Here is a 20,275-nt window from a genome sequence, read left to right as displayed (position 1 = left end):
AATTGAAAAATATTCATTGTCATGGAGTTTGGCTATAGTATCATGCATGTTGAAATGTTAAACATCTCATATAGAATAGTTTAAGCTGATAACACATTTTTATTAACTTAATTATATCTTTAATGATCTCTTACACTTTATGTCCACGTAATCAATTGTATATTTTAATTTAATTATATCTCCAACGTTTAATTTCTATAGTTCAATTTTAGTTATTCTGTTTAGACTGTGTTATTTAGGCAAAGTGAGATATTAGCCAAATTGACAAGTTTTATGTGTAAAATGCCGCTATTAGCTGGCTGGCTTCCAAATGTTTAGCAATTAACAACCTATAAATAGGTCCTTAGATCAAAAACACATTAACATCATCTATAGCTTTCGCAAATAATCTACAACATTAGCTACTACATATTCTCAATGGCCTTGAAAGCAGTTTTAATTTGTTGACTGCATCCTAAATTAATATATTAGTATAATATTTCAGTCAGTATATATAACATAGATTTATTTAATTTTCTAATATTATTTTTTTTCCTTTTTTAATAGAAGAAGAGTTTTGATGATAACACTACTTATGGTTTAGTGCATTCCAAAAATAAAAAAAGATTCCTTTTGCCAAAAAAGTGAGTTCAAATCGTGAATCTCATTGTGACCTTTATGACCACTATTCCAGTTTCATTCATGAAAAGAGACATAGAAAGCTAAGAGACTTTTATAAAACTTTATCATTACCGTAACTGACTGGTTGTTGCAATAATTTGGCTTTATTGGACACAATTAGTACAGTTTTGGAAGAAAAACGAAAGGTTGAAAGAAAAGAATAACACTTTTTTCTTATAAAGTAGCTACGAAAAAAATTATCCAGACGAATGAATAGATTGATCTTGAAACATCAAAGCTCGTATTTTATCTTTATTATCTTTTATCAATAAGGAGAAATAATTTGAAAGAATCGAGTCGACTATTAGAACTATTAATTTTTTAAAGCTCGAAATAAATAGGTTGCTTTTTCTTCTGCATTCCACGTAAAAACTTGCTATCACAACAATGAACAGGTTATAAGAATTTAGAATTCTAAATTCTAATCATCACTTATATAAGTTAATAAATAGTGTAGTACGTAGGAATCTTCTATACAATATATACCACACAACTTCGGAAAAGTTAATTGTCAAAGGGTGTGTTTGGTACGAAGGAAAGTGTTCTCTCGAAAAATAAATAATTTTCTTATTTACTTTTTAATATTCCGTAAGTAAATAAAAAATAATATTTCCCTAATAGTATTTAAATATAATCTAGACAAGCAACTACGTGTGTGGAGGGTGGGAGAGGAGTGGGTGAGTTTGGGCATTGGGGGTGTTACGGGGTTAAGATATTAATTAATCTAATTGTATATCATCTATGTCCTCACTCCGGAGGCATCCTCCCTTTCAATAGCATTATAGACATGTTAAGCTCTGATAATTAAGATTCCTCATTTTGTATTGAATTAGACCACATGCTCCATAAAGAAATATTAGAAAGAGATTATATTATGATCGGTGGTGGTGATATGGCTAATATAGGTGGTTATGGGTGCTGACTGACAATAGTAATTAGTGATGGTAATGGTTAATGATAATAATTAATTTATATATTGGATGAAGGTGATAACTAATGATAAAGTAATTGATAGTGGTGATTAACGATATATATCATTGGTGGATGGTAGTGATTTTTTTGGTGATAATAATGTTTAACAACTTCCTAAGAAATGATATATCTTCTTCAATATATCAAAGCATCCCCAAAATTCCAATTGAGTTCATATCATTCCCTTGGACCAAAAGAAAGCGCGTTTATAGATATATGTGATGTGATGCTCCACATAAAAAGAAACAAAAGTTGGAGTTGATGGTCCTAACATGGCACAATACACATTTAACAAATTCCAAACACGCATAGAAGACCCCTAATTTAAATTCTAGCACCAAAGACATTTTCATGGAGGTCACTGTTGCTTTAGAATCACAACTAATAAGTAGTGACGGATTCAGAATTCAAATGTAATAGGTAGTCTCCGTTTATTTATAACCCGTTTATTCGGTAGCACGACATTTAAAGAGAGGGAAGAGGTTTTTTTCTTTGAAACTTGTAGTTCAAAATAAGCTTTGAAAATTTGTGTAATTTAAATTCTAGAATCATTCATAAAGTGAATTTGTTTCCAAATAAGGAAAGAGGTCATTCATTTCGAAGCACGGACATATATATATATATATATATATATGAATGTAATTGAAACGAGAGGGAGTATGTTCTAAGATATATATTTAATGTATTTAATCCTATCTATATTTATATTTCACATATATAGATAATTTCGGACAAAAAAAATAGTTCGTGTTTTGCTGAATCCATGAATTCTAGGCCTTTGATTTCTTTGTAGAGTTGGGCTATATAGAGGTAGAGGCGGACTCTGAATTTAAAGTTTATGAGTTCTCATGTTCTCAAGTTAAAGCGGGGGTGAATATAGGTTTAAAAAGTTTAGAAAGAGAAGGTCTGCCTTCTCTCTAAAAATATTACCGTTTTCTACCAGTCAATTTCCATTACATTCTTTGAACAATGTCTCTCTCTCATCCGTGGGGTTTTCCACCGATGGTCGGTAACTCCAAGTTTACCAATAACAAGGGAATTTTTTATAATTCCGATAACCCAATTTCAGACCCACCTCCATCTACAGTGGTCGGAGAAGGTAACTCTTATGCTAACACTCTCTCAACGACTTCAAATCCAGCTGCAAGAAGCAGATCTACCACTACAAATGTTCAAATACAGAAGGCTAGAAGGACAGTGCACAATGGTCTCCCTGCTCTGGTTTTCAAAACTAAGGCATACTATGGAGTCATGGCGAATCCTTGCAGGCGAACGATAGTGGGGAGATTTCTAAAATCCAGACCTCAGATTGACACCATACGTTCGAAGTTTGACGAGAAATTTGCTATGAAAGGTTCGGTCAAAATTGGGGTTTTTGACAATTTCAACATATTTCTTACTTTCAATAACGATGAAGATTACAATGCTATATTATACAAAAGAGTTATTGAAATAGAGGGTTACCAAATTTGGCTACAAAAATGGACTCCAAGTTTTAAGCCGGAAGAAGATATTCCAATTGTTCCGGTTTGGGTGTTATTCCCAGGTTTGCCTTTTCATATGCACAATTGGGATTACGCCGAACAGATTGCTTCTGTGCTAGGTACGCCTATTGAAGTTGATGCTGCTACCAAAACGATGAATAGACCTAGCATGGCTAAAATAAGGGTTGAAATTGATTTGATGAAACCTATTGTTAATAATGTTTGGATAGGGACAGAGGATGAAAATGATCCGCTAAAAGGGTATGTACAAAAAGTGGAATATGAGAATATACCCAAATACTGTAGACATTGCAAGAAGCTGGGCCATATGATAAATGAATGTCGTGTCTTGATTAAGATAAGAGAGAACGAACAAAAGGAGGCTGAGAGAGTCAAGCAACATAATGAAAGACTAATCGCAAAGAAGCCGGAAAAAAAAGATGAGATAGTCAACAAAAAAGAAAATCAAGACAGGGGTCGAAAGATGGCTGAGCAAAGGGAACAAGTGAAAACAAGAAATAGAGGTAGAAGTGAGCCTCCCAAAATGTTTAAACCAACTGGTGCTGTTTTTGGAATCGATAAACCTATGCCTGTAGCAGAAAGGCAAAATAAGAAAGGAGTCCAAAATGAAGAGCGAAACAAAGAGCAAAACATAAATGTGGATGGAAATGGAAAAAAGGAGGCTGTTGTTACACCAACAGAAGAAAATATGAATCTGGAAACAAATGAAGATCATCAGCAGGAAAGAAATGGGGAAGATATGTCAAAAGACTCAAGAAATAGGCTCAAAGAGGATCAGGTGATACAAAAGAAAAAGGCCAAAGGGAAAGGGTCTAATGATGAGATAAACAACCCTCAGGAAACACAAACTTTCATGATCAATGATGAAAAAGAATTAGAAGTGGTCCTATTTGATGAAGGATGGGAACCTGTTGCTAGCAAAAAGAAACAAAGGAGCAGAAGTAATAAATCCAAAGAAAAAAGACAATCAAGTGAGCAAGAGGGGAAGAAACAAGAGATGACTATTACACAAAATAGCTTCGATGAACTGCTGCAAGAAGAAGAAAATATAAATCAAAATGTGGATACTATTGCTGAGACTTCAGAGAGAGATCAACAGAATGAGGAAAACACGAAAGATCAAGACAAGTTAGATGAATGGGCAGAGACGTCTTCTACTGAGGAAGAAAATTCATCGGAAGATGAGGATGAAGAGGACAGTATTTCAGAAGAAGGAGAAGACAGTGATTCAGAGGAATCTGAAGAAGAGGAGAAAGAACAAAAAGAGGAGAATCCTAAGGACACTAGTAAGGAGAAAGCTAACAACGAAGCAAAAGATGCAGATGGGGCAGAGAATAATAGAAAGAAAAAAGAGAAAGTGGAAAGACAAGCGAGAATAACACCTATCACAAGGAACCAAAAAAAGAATACACAAAAATCTGTTGAAACCCCTACTAATGATTAAGAGTCTCAATTGGAATATTAGAGGGATGAAATCTCAGGCTGCAACAGAAAGGCTAAGATATTTGATTAAAGAACACAAAATCTCTTTTGTGACTCTTCAGGAACCTTTTATCAACGAGTCAAAATTAGACTCATACAAATTAACTCTTGGGATGCAAGGTGCTTATGCTAATGTGAACAACAAAATTTGGATCTTTTGGGGGAGTGATTTGGAATGCTCTATCTTTTGTACAGAAGATCAAATGGTCACTTGTAGAATCAAAACACAGTCTAATCAACTAGTATATGTCTCTGTGGTTTATGCTAAGTCAAGGTCAGCAGGCAGGGAAGATCTGTGGAGACATATGAGAGTTTTTGCATCTACTATTCAGGATCCATGGATGATATGTGGTGACTTCAACTGCATATTGTCTATGGATGAAAAGAAAGGAGGAAAACCATACAGTTTCAAGAAAAGTTTGCCTTTTATTGAATGTATCCATGATTGTGGTGTCAAGGATATTGGCTTTTCAGGAAATATCTTTACCTGGTCAAATGAAAGGAAAGCGTTAATGTGATTTGGAAAAGGCTGGATAGAATTCTATGTAATGAGAAATGGAATGAGGCATTTAACATTACTGATAATATCCATCTTGCTAGAATCAGTTCTGATCATTGTCCTCTCCTGATCACATGTAAGAACAATCAACAGTCTTATGTTAAGTACTTCAGATTTTTGAATTTCTGGACAGACATTGAAGGGTATCAGAAGATTGTGAAAGATAACTGGATCACACATACAAGGGGTAATATATTTTGGGAGGTCCAGCAGAAACTTAAGAATACAAGCAAAGCTTTGGGAGAATGGTCTAGAACCAAGATAGGAAACATCTTTGACAATGTGCGGCAACTTGAAGATGATGTGAAAACCAAAGAGGGAAAATATATGCTATCGATGGATGAAGTTGACAGAATGCAGATGAACAAAGGAAAAGCTGAGCTGATTATGCATCATAAGCATGTAGATAATTTTTGGAGACAAAAGGCCAATCTCAAATGGAACCTGGAAGGAGAGGAAAACACCAAATTCCTCCATGCAGTGGTTAAAGGCAGAAGGAAGTATCTGCAGATCAGAAGAATTTGTGAGAATGGAGCATGGATAGAGGGAGAAGAGGAAATTGGAAATGCTGCAGCAAAGTTTTATCAGAACTTATTCACACATCAGAATACACATATTGATCTCAGTATCCTTGATCATGTTCCTAACTGCATTGACTCCTTTGATAATGAAAATCTTTCAAAAATTCCTACGGGAGGAAGTAAAAAGTGTTTTTGATATTAATCCAAATGGTCTTCTTTTGACTGATGGTTACATACACTGTTTTTTCAAAAATCATGGGATATTGTGGGCCCTGATATAATTAAATTAGTACAAAATGTTTTTGAGGGGAAACAGATTCCTAGATTTTTCACTAATACTTGCTTGATTTTACTTCCCAAAGTGGATTCTCCCCAAACTTTTTCTGAATTTAGACCTATAAGCCTCAGTAATGTGACTCAACAAATTATTTCCAAAGTCTTGTCTGATAGATTAGCTAAGGTTCTCCCAAAAATAATTTCTGCTAACCAAAGTGGCTTTATTAAAGGAAGAACCATAGGGGAGAATGTCCTATTAGCGCAAGAAATCATTCATGATTTAAAACAAGAGAACAGGGGTGGAAATGTTATTTTCAAGATAGATATGAACAAAGCATATGATAGATTATCCTGGTATTTTTTATGTGCTGTTATGAGGAAAATGGGTTTTGATGAAAAATGGATCTTTATCATATGGAATGTTCTGTCTAACAACTGGTATACTGTTGTCATTAATGGCAAAAGACATGGATTTTTTAAATCTCAAAGAGGGGTTAAGCAGGGAGATCCTATATCTCCTGCTTTATTTATTATTGCTGCTGAAGCTCTTTCTTGCAGGTTGAACAATCTGTTTAATGACCCTAAGTTTAACAGTTTCACTATGCAAAAAGAAGGCCCTAAGATCAATCATCTTGCGTATGCTGACGACTTGATTATCTTTTGTGGAGGTAAAACAGAGTCTTTAAAGAGTGTGATGAAAGTTCTAGAGGAATACTCAACCAACTCAGGTCAAATGATTAACAGGAACAAAAGCTGCTTTTTGATGGATAAGAAAACTTCTGAAAAAAGAAGCAGGATAGTTTCCAACATCTTACAAGTACATAGACAAGAATTCCCAATAAACTACTTGGGATGTCCTTTGTTTCAGGGCAGGAAGCTTATTAGCTATTTTGCTGAAATGGCTACTAGAATTCTTAAGAAAATAAGTTCTTGGAACTATGGTAGACTGTCAACAGGAGGCAAGGTGATTTTGATTAAACATGTTTTGTCTGCTATGCCAGTGCATCTTCTTGCTATATGTCAACCTCCTAAGACTATTTTCAAGCAATTGGAACAAATTTTTGCTAATTTCTTTTGGGGCAGTAATGAGGGCAAAAACAAGTATCATTGGGCAAAATGGTCTAGTCTTTGCCATCCAACAGAGGAGGGAGGGATTGGGATTAGAACTTTACAGGATATTTCTGATTCTTTTGCTGCTAAGTTGTGGTGGCAATTCAGGACTAAAGAATCTCTATGGGCTAGTTTCCTGAAGGCAAAGTATGCCAGAAAAATCCATCCTCAGAGCCAGGAAATGGAACTACTCTCAGTCCCATAACTGGAGGAGAATGATGAAGATCAAAGGGAAAGTAGATCACCTTATTTTTTGGAAACTAAATAATGGTAAGGCTAGCTTTTGGTGGGATAACTGGTCAGGACTAGGTGAATTGGCTAAATTTGGTGAAGCTAACACTTCTGTGAGGGGCCAAGTAGCTGAGTACATTGAGAATGGCAGGTGGAATGTGAATAAGATGAGATTAAAACTTCCGGAACAGGTGGTTAATCATATTCAAGGAATTACTATTAAATTTCCACATCTCAATGATAAACCAATATGGACAATCACGACAGATGGGAAATTTAGTTGTAAATCTGCATGGAGTTGTCTGAGAAAACCCCAAAATGCTACATTTGTCAACAAGATGATGTGGCATAGGAAAGCTCCTTTCAAAGTCTCCTTCTTTCTGTGGAAAACTCTAAAAAACAAGGTATCTGTTGATCTCAATCTTAATAGATTTAACGTTAACTTACCTTCTAGATGTTCTTGTTGTTTTGACCATGAACAGGAAAACCTGGAGCATTTAATGGTGAGAAGCAGGATCAGCAAAAAGGTTTGGATGCATTTCAATCAAAGCTTTGGAATCTATCAGACTACAAACAACATAAGACAACGAATTATTACATGGTGGCTCGTAAAAGGGAAGAATCCTATCCAGAAAATGGCATTGCAGATTCTCCCAGGCATCATTTTGTGGCAGATTTGGAAGGACAGATGCAAAGCTAGATTTGAAGGAAGATATATGTCTGTACAAGGGATAATTCAGAGGAGTTGGCAGCAACTTATCATGATCATTCATAAGCAATTCCCGCATATTGATCCTTTTTTACATTGGAGGCAGTTCATACATGTCATGGAGCAAGCAAAACTACTTTTTAAATCTATAGTTGTGAAATGGGCTTTTCCTGCTAATGACTATGTGAAACTGAATACGGATGGCTGTTCAAAAGGAAATCCTGGCATCAGTGGAGGTGGGGGTATTATCAGAGACAGTAAAGGTACATTGATAGCTGCTTTTGGAGTGAATTTTGGCATTTCTACTAATAACTTAGCTGAGGCACAGGCGATGGAAATAGGAGTACAATGGTGTGTGACGAAGGGAATTAGAAAGTTAGAAATGGAAAGCGATTCCAAGCTGCTGGTAGACTGGATATTGAATCAATGTGAACCTCCATGGTCCATAATAGACACTATCGAGAATATTAGATCTCTTCTGGAAAATGTGGATAGTTGGAAGATGGAACAACGCTGTTACGGGGGAGGGTAATAGAGCATGTTGTACACCTTGTCCAACTGGGGATTGGAATGCAAAGAAACAACGTGGATTACTGATTTCCAACAGCTGCCCAAGACAGTTAAAGGGGAGTTAAACATGGATAGAATGCAAATGCCTACTTTTAGGAACTGGCCAGTCAAGAATTCAAAGGAGTATCAAAACAAGATGTATAGAATTTATACTTTTGACGTTCCTTAACTCATATTTTGTATAGAAGAAGAGTAGTCACTCTTCTATGACACCAATTTTTTGTAAGCTTAAAGGAAAACCTATCAAACGTAGTATGGGGACTGTCCATACAAAGATAGGTACGGGGAGATTTTCTCCTCTGTGATGTATTTTGGAGATATGAATAAAATAGAGCCCTCGAGGAGAGGGTGAATTGAAGAAAAAAAAAAAAAAAAAAGTTAATAAGTGCTAATAACTGAATCCACAACCTAATATTTATAGATATCGTGAATCTTTTAATACGTATAAAATATGACCGGATAAATTTACCAAATTCACCTGAACTCGTAAATTATACTATAGATTCACCTCTGCATAGAGAGACAACGAATTAGTGTTTGATCATTATGAATCGACTCATAAACACGTTTGTTTTGTTATAGAGGTAGAGGCACAAAAACTATTTTTTTGGATAAAAGTTTGCAGAATGTGGCTTGTTTGGTTTAGTTTTTCAAAATTTTGACCGGAAGGGACTTTCTAGAAAACATTTATTTGGAATATTTACAACAAAAAATTCTCGCAGATTTTAATCCAAAAAATACAACTATCGAAATCCGTTGGTTTTGCACAACTGTTTCCTCAAAGTTATTCTCCAAAAAGTCTTTTTATAGAAAAATAAAATATCCAATAACATTTTCTCTTGAGTACACTTATTATCTATTTGTCTGCTATCACCAAGAAAAAAAAGGCAATTAAAATTTTCAATCATTCGACAGAATATTCAATATTATCTCAGTCATGCCTAAAAAATGGTCCCTAAGCTTATCAATGAAGCAAAGTTTTTCAAACAATCATTTCAGAAAAAATTATCCACACTCAATATTTACATCAAATTATATTAATATACGATAATTTAGTAATAGATTAAAGTGAAAGTATATAGTAATTAACCTTAGGGAAGTAATATAATAAAAGTACTATAAAGCAACAAATATCATGCATTTGTAGGTTTTTTTTATAGGCATTGGATGTGAATAATAATAATTATTCTTTTAGGTGTCATGAACCATGACATAAGCAATTATGACACAAGAAATGTGTATTGGAAATAAAGTTATGGTTTGAGAATGAAGTACAATTTGCCTAATTGTGGGAAGGACCATAACGTATGTATCAAATTAATCTTAGATCGAGCTAAGTATAATTCGAGAATCATGACTCTTTTTCTTTTTCCCCAAAATTTGCTCTTTGTGATAACACACAAAATTAACATAATTTGATCAAATAACAAATTCAATATAGTTGAATGCCCAATTATTACCTCTACGTCGATCAACCACTTAATTAAGTTACAACTTTTGAAACCTTTACGATAATGGTCCCTATAGAACTCCTGATCTAAAAGGAAATATCTATGAAAAAGGCTCACTTGAAAGGAGCGACAGAAGAGATAATTTCCATTATTTTCAACATATACGAGATGCACGCTCGTAAGCCCCGACACATTGAAGATAGTGAGCACCTATTCAGAAATGGAGACTTTCCACTCAAAAGAATCGCACGTTAGTGAATGGACTTTCTTTCTAGAGTGAGTCATGTAGTAATTAAAATCCTAATTCCGATCAAAAAGATAATTGTTCAACCATCGAAGTATCCATAAATGGAAATTTGGCCTAAGATAGACTTAAACTTGTGAATAAATATAGGAGATAAGTTCAAATGGACTAAATGTAGAGCAATTACACTCAAGGGTAAAAATCAATAATTCATATATAAATATGTATATTCCATTAGTGTGAACACGTTATATTTCCCGTGGCATACTCAGAATATAGGGCCAAAAATTATCTCACATAGCTCGATAAGTATCTAATCATATTTATGTTATGCATCAACACATCATCATACCAAATAATGTAACTTTTTTGGTAGATTCTTTTCTCAACCACCTTCTTCCCTTTTTTTTTTTTTTTTTTGATAATGGTCAAATACACCTAAACTATCAGTCTTCCGTGAGTTTCCTACCTGAACTATTAGGTGTGCGGGTTTCCTACCAGAACTCTCACCAACTAGTTATCAAAATACACATCAACTATAAAATAATCTTTATAAAGTATAACAACTCGAGTGAATAGATTATTAATCTTGACTCTTACTATAAAATAAGCTTGTATTTATTTTTGTTACATTTCTCAATAATGAGAAACAATTTGAAAGAACATGATGTAGTTACGGCTTAAAGCCCGAAATAAATAGATTTAATTAAGCCAGTAACTACATCATGTTCTATTTGTTACATGATACGCATTCCACGCAAATACTTGCTTCGAAGGAAATTAATTAAGTCTAAATTAACCATTTCACACCATATTCCTTGTGGGATTCGACCCCAACCTTGTTGGGTTACTATATTTGACATCGTCCGCTTTACGCCATTTAATAGGCATAATTTGAGCATATCATGTAGCAAAAGAAACTTAGTGCCAGTGGTACCGTGTGGAAGGTCTCGCCCTTGTAGCCAGGGTTCAAACCTGTCCAATAGACTATTTCCAAGTTTTTGTTGTGTGGATCACATAGATAACAGATGTTAATATACGGTTGTTTTTCCTTAATTTCTTTTGACCTGCTTTTACTAAACCATTAATTATTGTTGACTAGATTCACTTATTTATTAATCTCTGAATTTTTTTGACTATTTTCTTGTCTTTTATTTATTTGCTTAAGTTCATAAAGCTAAAACTTAGAATAACATAAGCTTCTTTTTCCAAAAGTCTTCTTTGCAAGTTTAATTTTATGTATTGCGCCAATCAGCTCCTCTGGCGCACCCTAGCCGAGCTGTCCTCACGTGCACAAGCAAGCAGATTAGCTCCCTCATTCTCTTATTGTGTCGGCAGGCCTGGGCGAACGAGGTAGATTTGTCTATATAAACTGAAAAAGGCGATCAACTTGAATCGAAATCCAATGTTAATCAAGGTTGACAGTGTGGGTCCCCGGAACCTCCGATCCTGGATCCGCCTCTGTACATGCACCCTAAATTTTGCTGAGCATATCAGATAAGAATGCTACATTAACGATGACCTGCAGAAACTCATTGTTTTCATCAGATTTCCTCACTTATGTTCCGTGTATCCCCTTCGTTTTCTAGATTTCTTGGATTCTCTTCTATCAATGTTCAATTATTAATACTTTTCCTGTTTTCTCAGTGTTTACTGAAAATGTGTCGATGAAAATTGTTGTGCAAAGAAATTCTTTTGGTTCTAAGATAAAGAAGTGTAAGCTTTGATTGTTACACCTGTGATCAACCTTTCGTCGTGCTCTCTCTTGAAGTCGTTTATCTGAAGAAATACATTTTATGATTTACTGTGTTTAACATCTGTGAGTTCTCTTCAGTGATTGCTTCGCTTTTGGGATTGGTAGTTTGATTTGGAGTTCTCTTTATGTGTTTGATGTTTCCTCTTAGTCGCGTTTAGTTGTGACATTTTCTCTTCTCTTCGATTTGGCGTGTTCGGATGTATATATGTTCCTATTTGAGGTTCATTTTGGTTCTACATGTCATATGACTACATGTATGAACTGGATTTGGGGCTTTTTGGTTATTTATGGGGTGACGTGATTTGGGATAGTGAGGTTTGCTATCTGAAAAATCAAATTTTAGTGGTTGCCTTTTTTTATTCTAGTGTAAATTGATTAGTGTTTCCCTTGATTAACTATCCGGAATACCACATGTTGGTTGACACATATGCGCCGAGTACCTCTAAAATTCGATACCACTACACCATTTTCCCCAATAATGGGTGGAGGAGTTGAAAGAATTTATCAGGAAAAAATCATAACAGACTTTTAATAATTGTGTTTGAATGGCTATGCCACTCAGGGGTGGAGCCATAGTGTTGGTCATAAGTTCATATAAACTCAGTAGCTTTTGTTTTAACTGTGAATTTGGTTACTAATTAGTAATGTAATATTAGCTTAAAATCTCCACACTAACTCACAAACTTCAAATCTTAAATTTTCCTACATTGCTAATTAATTATTGCAAGGAGTTTTTTTTCTAATCAATCTGTTCTATTATCTAACGAACCATGATTTTCATGTTAACTTTGCCATGTTGAGTAATGGCAATGTGTCGGTGGTAGAAATCCACAGCTTGAACATCCTCATTTCATTGAATTACCCTTGTCTTCCCCTAGACTTTACTTGAGGGGTAATGCTGTTTTGATTATTGTGTAAAAATATGTTTGACCAATATGATTGCTTGTAGAATCTAAGTTACGACCTGTTTTGTGTTTGCTTTGGAATTTATTTGTGTTCTTGTACTTTGTAGATGTAATCGAGAGGCTTAACATTTTGAGAGGCCGAGGAATAGCTTCGTTGTAATCTTGGTCTTACAAGAGCTTTTAGATGAAAATGATGCAGGTATATTATCCCTTTTTATAAAAAAATAAATAAAAGATTCAAACTACATGAATGTTAGTGTAATAGTTGCAAATGTTACTGCAAGAACTAAGAACAATGGATGGGTTTGGATGCATTAATTCTTCACTGAACGCCATTCAGAGTGGCTATAAGAAAAGAATTATTTTTGCTCCTATGAAAGAAACAATGAGAAGGAATTCAAGCCACTTCCGAGTTGCACTACTAACTGTCTTACTTCTCTGCCAAAGGTTCTAATACAACTGGCATAGCTTATGCGCTCAAGTTGTTGCTATTTTCATGACCCGAGCACCTACAAAGTTGTTGATGGACCATTGATGAATGGAAAGCTACGTGTAATGGAAATAAGGGAACACTATGTTTGAGGAAAACTTCATCTAAAGAGACATCTATGACACGCATGTTCCTCCCATTACTGATTTATGTTATATTTATAAATAGTTGAATTAATGTATATGGTTTTGCCACATTGTTGCTGCGGAAGTGAATGTAATTCTAATTTTGAGATACAAAAGAGTTTGACTTGGTTTTTGCCTTGCAAACTAGAGTGAGTTCAGTTTTTTCTCTTGCGAATTACTGTTATTGGGCCCGTGCTGGCACAGGCTCCTTTATCTAGTCTAGTATAACAATAGGTTCCAAAACAATGAAATTTTATTTAATTTAGTCAGGTTAGAGTCTACTCAGAATCTGTTTTAATGATGCATTATTTTCTAACATTATCTTCTGATTAGGATATGTTTATAAAGACAAACTAAAGTAATTGGTTGAATTCCATTAACAAAGAAAAAAAGTTCCATACTTACTCATATCAAATATTTACATCACATAAATAGATATATAATGTATTTTTACGTAAAGTTTCTATCACTTAACTATCGTTAATTAATGCATATTTCACTACTTTAAATCACTTAACTATAATAAGTTAAATTAATTTAATGTAAAAATTCGACATGGATAATATTTTAACTTCCAACAACATCTTGGAGCGTGCCGATTTGCTCCCGCAATTTCATATATATCATTATAGTATACTAAAAGTGGGAAGATCCGACCTTCAAAGTTGAATTACGATTTGGCCCTTGCAGTAAATCAAAATGTAATAAACCATCTAGTTAATTATTAAATAGTAATATTTTAATCTATCTAAATATATAATTAAGTTTAATAGTTATTACTTATTACTCCAAAACTTTTCGTGTAACAATAGCCGAGCAGTGAAACTGCAACTTGAATAGCCATAGGAACAAACAGTGATTTATATTTATTACTTCACTAATAACTAAAGGACTACAATGTACAATGAGTTAGCCTGAAGAAATAAACCCAAGCAACTTGCATTTACCTTTGTGCAATTACTAACACTAATTACATTCATGACTTAATTAATAGTTGTTCAAGGAATTGAAAGTGTGTTTTTAACGGATATGAAGAAAACCAGCAGACATTTTAAGATCCTTAATTTCTCCAACATGACTTTTGACATTTGTAGCTCTAAAACAAATTACAAACATAATAATGGTCATGATACGAATGAGTTATCATATTCTTCATTATATAAAGGTTAATTGTCGGGGATGAGGGAATTCAGAGTTCCCTAATTAATCACTGTTATACTCCAGCATGCACTAAATGTTTTTTTACTTGCTCTTCCTATTAGATGAGTAGTCTCCTTACAATTGTTAAGTACTACCATTTGCAAGTCGATGAGATGTCGAAACAAAGTGACAACAACACTCCTCATTCATAGTTGTTAATGTATTGGCTGTGGATGTGGGCATTTAAGTTGTGTAGGGCTTTCATTAGTGAAAGTAGGAAGAAAACCCCGGTGAAGATTTTAAAGTTGAGAACCTAGGGGAAATATGGCTGCTTAGAGACAAGTTATCAATGAAAAGATAGTTCAACCTTAACCTCAATAGATTTGATTAAAAAAAAAAAAAAAAAAAAAAAGAAGAAGCAGCTAGAAGTGGATGATTATTTATGCTTTGTGCTTTATACTAAGTTTGAAATTTTAGAACTGTTGTCAAGGCCAAAAGCAAGTATTTTACTACGTGAAGATGTCTCTTTGTGAATCTTCTTTAATTTGTTCCATTTGTTGGTCAATGTTCTGCATTCTCGTGTGTTTTTTCTCATATTGCATGGGAAATTTTAAAATATATAAGTTTACTTGAGGGCCAGTCGCCTCATGATATCCTAATAGAATAAGATGGTAATTACCATCAAGTTCATTCTACGTTTAATTCTTCTATTGTTCTCTTTATCTGAATTTTAGAGACTTTTTTTTGGAGACTATGGATTGAAAACTTGAAGTGCATCCTAAGAAAATACCTGCAAAATTGTGAGAGGTTGACTTAGTAAAGAGAAATATATATATATATATATATATATATATATATTGGAGCCCAATTATATCTGAATAGCTTTTGGAAGGATATTTCTAAATCTGAATAAACCATTCTACTTTCGAATGCTTAGGGCGAAGTGTGTGTGTATTGGTGAAATGAGAGAAGAATAACAATCTGAAAGAGGAAAACATTTAATAGAGGCTGAATGTGAATTTAACACACTTGTCATGATAAAAGATTATTAATTAGTAGTTCCATCTTTTCACTAAGATCTTCCTATTTCATTTCTCTTATTAATTAGTAGGTTCATCTTTTCACTAAGATCTTCCTATTTCATAACTCAAATTCCTTTAAATATTTACAAATGTTTTAATAACGACACGTACAAACATGCAACGCACGTTCTGAAATAACACAGTTTATTTAACTCCCAGTAATATTTCAGAGCCGACAACACTTTCAATATTGTCCCATAAGTGATATCTGGATAAAGTGTGGTGTGTATGCAGCCACCAATTCTTACAAAGATTCTTGATGATTCATACATGTGAACTCATCATTCATTTCATTAAAAGCAACCTATGAGGGTGTCTAGAAGGTTTAATGCTGATTCCTTTTCCTTTTTTGGGGTTTAAAGTTGAATTTAAATGAAATTTCTACAATTTGGAAGAGGATACCTCCTCTGTCTCATAACATGACGTGGATGGAGTTTTATGGATGACATAATTAAAAGGAGACTAGTTAAAACTTTATCAATAATCAAGGAATGCATGTCTCCCACTTTCAAAATTAAAAGTTGTGCGTCCATTGAATTTGTGGAGGCCTAATAGCAACGGTCAACAATCATCTAGATAATGAGTGGGTTTATGCTAGTTGTTAATTTTCATTTTCCATTGTTGACTTGCTAATGCGCATATATCTTTCTAATGATGGTCATAGTTATTCATCTGTTTCGATTAAAAGGAGAAAGAAAGAAAGGTCTTTGAGGTTCCGTTTGTTTTATTTTAATATTAAGGTGTCTAAATTTAAATTCGTACATGAATATTAAGATGTGTATTATGACTATTTGAATCTAAATACACATATGAATATTAGCATATTATATTAATAAATTAATTCTTAGATAACTAAGACGTTTGTTTTCTCTATCTGAATATATAAATTTTATCTTTATTGAAATTAATCAATCAAATTTAAATTAAAATATTAATTAATCTAATACTATATCATCTATATATGTCCATGTTCCTACTGGCACCTCTCTCTTTCAAGAGTACTCGCAGCATGTCAAGACCTAATGAGGTTTTTGCTTTTGCATTGAATTAAATCATATTCTATAATAGTGGTGGTAATGACTAACAACAGTTGTTGTGGGTGCGGCTAGTAATAGTAATTAGTTAATAATGGTGGTTAATGGCAGAGGCATACCATGATTTCAAGTTGATGTCACTATCTTTAACGGTCAACACAACCATGTCAATTATTAGGTATAACATTTCGGTGTGCTAATGAATCTATTGTTGTAAATCTTACGGAAAATACATGATCACGAACATTGTAGGAATCCTTGAAAGCTTGAGGCATGTTAATTAAGACACTGTCCTTAAGGATATTTCACCCGGTATGGGTGTATCCCCCAGGATTCAACAAGCTCTTCTAGTACAAAACTAGGAGCCAAAATCTAACAAAGATTTGTTCTAAAGGAAAACCCAGCACACACAAATATGAGGAGAAGATTTTATCTTGAGATCTCACCTATTAAAGAACAAGAAGACTAGACTTTATATATAAAAAGATGTCTTCAGTTGTCATAGCTATGAAACTCCTACGGACATAAAGATTGATGAAGGCCAAGGATTAATACTGATAAAGAGGAGATTAATGACAATGAATTATGTTTCAATTGCCAAAAGATTAACGTTAAGAATTAAGGAAAAATAATGGTCACTTAATGCTATTTAAGTCAAATGACCAGCTATTGAAATAATTAATGATATGTTAAAGATGCCAAATTATTTGATAACGTTAGAATTGTTTTACCAACCTTATTTTGAGATATTAATAAAAATTCTTCAACAATCTCGCACATATCTTAAAAAAGAATAATAAAGAAAAGAATGAAATAAGAAGTTTTGATGGGTTTTCACATATCTCAAACGGAAAGAAGGAGAAAGAACATTTTGCTGGGTTTCCACATATGAGTACAATGCATTGAATCTGGTGTCGCGTAGACTATGAACCAAACCTAGATAAAATAAGATTATACTTACAGAATAATTGATGAAGTTTAGAACTTCTATGAACCAAAAATTCTTTTGTAAGCTCATGGTCTTATTCTATCACATCATACTAGAGCACAATCTTTGTCGTTATCGCAGTTTGCGCTAAGAGGCCATGTGCGTGTCCTGGTATTCATGAGTGCTCTAGAAATCCGTCACAATTTCATAGAAGTGGCACCACTCCACACTCACATAGGTCCACCCATCAAGTGTACTCTGCAGAGCAATACACCACCTATAAAGGATAAGGTAATGGATTAAGAGTTTATAACTCAGCCTCACTTTGCCTTACAGAACTGCACTATATTCACACACCATAGGAAGGAATATAATTTTATAGTGCACACTTGATCAACTAATGACTTGTTATTACCCATATGAACCTAATTCATGGGATCTCCAATCACATAGGTTGAGTTACCATCATTGTTGATCTTCTCAAATTGACTTAAAAATCCATTCCCCTCGATGTTTCTTATAGTCTGTGAATTGATCAGATTCACCTCTGACTTCATATAATTTACATAATTAATTTCATCTCATAGCAGTTGCTTTAACACATTATGTTTCAAATAAATATATTTATTTTTGCCATTCAAAAATTTATATTTCACTACAGTTATTATCGCTTGACAACTATAATGTATAGACACAAAAGATGTTGGCTTTATTCCAATTGGAAAACTCACTAAGAGGTCTCTTCACCACTTAGCCTCATCACCAACCAACTCCAAAAATTCACTATATTTAGTACCATAATTATAGTACCTCTCAAATATATATTTTTCCAAAACCGAGGAGCATAACATTATAAGAAACCCCCACACTTTCAAATATTTCAGTGTAAATATAAATAGATATAGATGAAAATCAGTGAAGATCTTATCATCTCAAAACGTTTGGTAATATTTGAATATAATGAAGACCATAAAAACTCATCAAATGGTGATTTAATTTTTCAAACTAAAATTCAATAGTCACCTTCTAATAAAACTAATCGTTGAACACAAAAGAGTCAATATGATGAACATCATATTCTTATCTTTAAATTCAAATGTATAATTGTCACAACTATTACATTTAAAAAACATTCAACTGATTGCAGACTAATATAATAGCCAAATAACGTATACAATTAGGCATATAACAAATAATGATTTCATCTTTAACACCACATAAAGATTATTCAAGGCGATTTAATATATTACATATTCTGTTATAACTTTGCACAATTTGAATAGAGAGACCATTCAATTGGTTTGATAAGCTTTTGAAGCTGTGTTTGAATCGTAAAATAATGCTCCATTAATATAATATTAAAATAATAAATCTAGGCAAAAATTCTGCAATATCAACGTTATCTATTTCAACAGGAGAAACTCGACCTTGCATTTTTTTATATAAGAAAAAATAAACATATCCAAGTCTAACTTGCCGTTAACTAAAAACTAAACATATCCAAGTCTAACTTGCCATTAACTATATGAAACAATCATGTAAGCACAAGCACTAGCATTTTCATCTTGAAAATGATTAGACATAGATAAATCATGGTTCTAATACTTATTGCCCACAAAAACATTATTTTTCAGTTAACACAACTTTATCAAATTTAAATGAAACTTTCACCCCCATTTTTCCTAATAATCTCACATAAATCAAATTAGTTCAAACATTAGGAACATGTAAAACCTTAGTTAACGCTAATATTTTAAGATTTTAAGAAGAACTTTTTCATTCCAAGAACTTGAGTAGTTCTAGAATCACCAACATAAATAAACCATTCTTCTTCTTCAACTTGAGTGTAGAACACAAAATTATATGTTAGCACAAATATGCTTTGTAGCACCAAAGTCTAACACCCAATCTCTCACATTGGCCACAAAATTCATTTGAGAAATGACCACAATAATTTATATCATCCACTTACTTAAAATTATTTTTACTTAGCGAACTTATCATTTCTCCGAATCTTATTCCACATTGAGGGGTATATTAGCTTAATTTGCCACGCACAAAACAGTTGTTATTTCCATTGTTATTCAGCAACCATTGGCATATCTATATGCTAGTCATGCTAAGTAGATTTAGCAAATAAAACTTACCTCGCATAACAAACGTATTTAATGTCTGCAGCTTTGTGAAGCCAGCCCAGGAGGTACTCCTTATAGCACCCCATCTACTCCCACTCTACGTCAACTCCACAAATGAGGGACAACCATATTACATCCTACTGATTGAATAACACTTGCAATACCACACCAGGAGACCTCCTTTCTTGACCAAACCATCGCACTACCCATCAAGGGCTGAACATGATTGTCTCCATTACCTTATTATATTATTCACTGATACTTAATGTGTTCTTGATAACACGAGTCATTATCGTTCAATTTTTCGTAAGATTAGATTGAAAATATCCTTAAGATTCTTGTAAATTTTACGGAAATTACATGACCACGAACATTGTAGGAATCTTTGAA

This window comes from Lycium ferocissimum, chromosome 7 (genome assembly GCF_029784015.1).
Source record: "Lycium ferocissimum isolate CSIRO_LF1 chromosome 7, AGI_CSIRO_Lferr_CH_V1, whole genome shotgun sequence".
Taxonomy (NCBI): domain Eukaryota; kingdom Viridiplantae; phylum Streptophyta; class Magnoliopsida; order Solanales; family Solanaceae; genus Lycium; species Lycium ferocissimum.
Note: the sequence above shows the minus strand (reverse complement) of the source record.